Here is a 389-nt window from a genome sequence, read left to right on the forward strand (position 1 = left end):
GCTCCACCTGAACACAAACCCACCAAGAACTGGAGAGAATCATACAAGTCCTTATCAACAATGGATACGCAAATTCAGATGTATCACATGCAATACAAACACATTTAAACAAATGGTACACCGACGGAGATAGAAACACCACAAGCGAAAGCAAGCCTTTAAAAATCTATTACAAAAGCCATATGTCCAAAGAATACAAAGCAGACGAGAAGATCATAAAGGACATTATTCACAAAAATGTACTACCCACCGACCCAGCAAAACACATCCAGATCATTATATATTACAAGACAAAGAAGACATCCCAGCTAATGATACGTAATCGCCCCAACAACGAAAGCAGATTTACAAGAAGACCATGTTGTATACCAATACAGCTGCAATAGTGA

The sequence above is a fragment of the Oratosquilla oratoria genome, chromosome 22, assembly GCF_046742065.1.
Source record: "Oratosquilla oratoria isolate Oo_2021 chromosome 22, ASM4674206v1, whole genome shotgun sequence".
Taxonomy (NCBI): Eukaryota; Metazoa; Arthropoda; class Malacostraca; order Stomatopoda; family Squillidae; genus Oratosquilla; species Oratosquilla oratoria.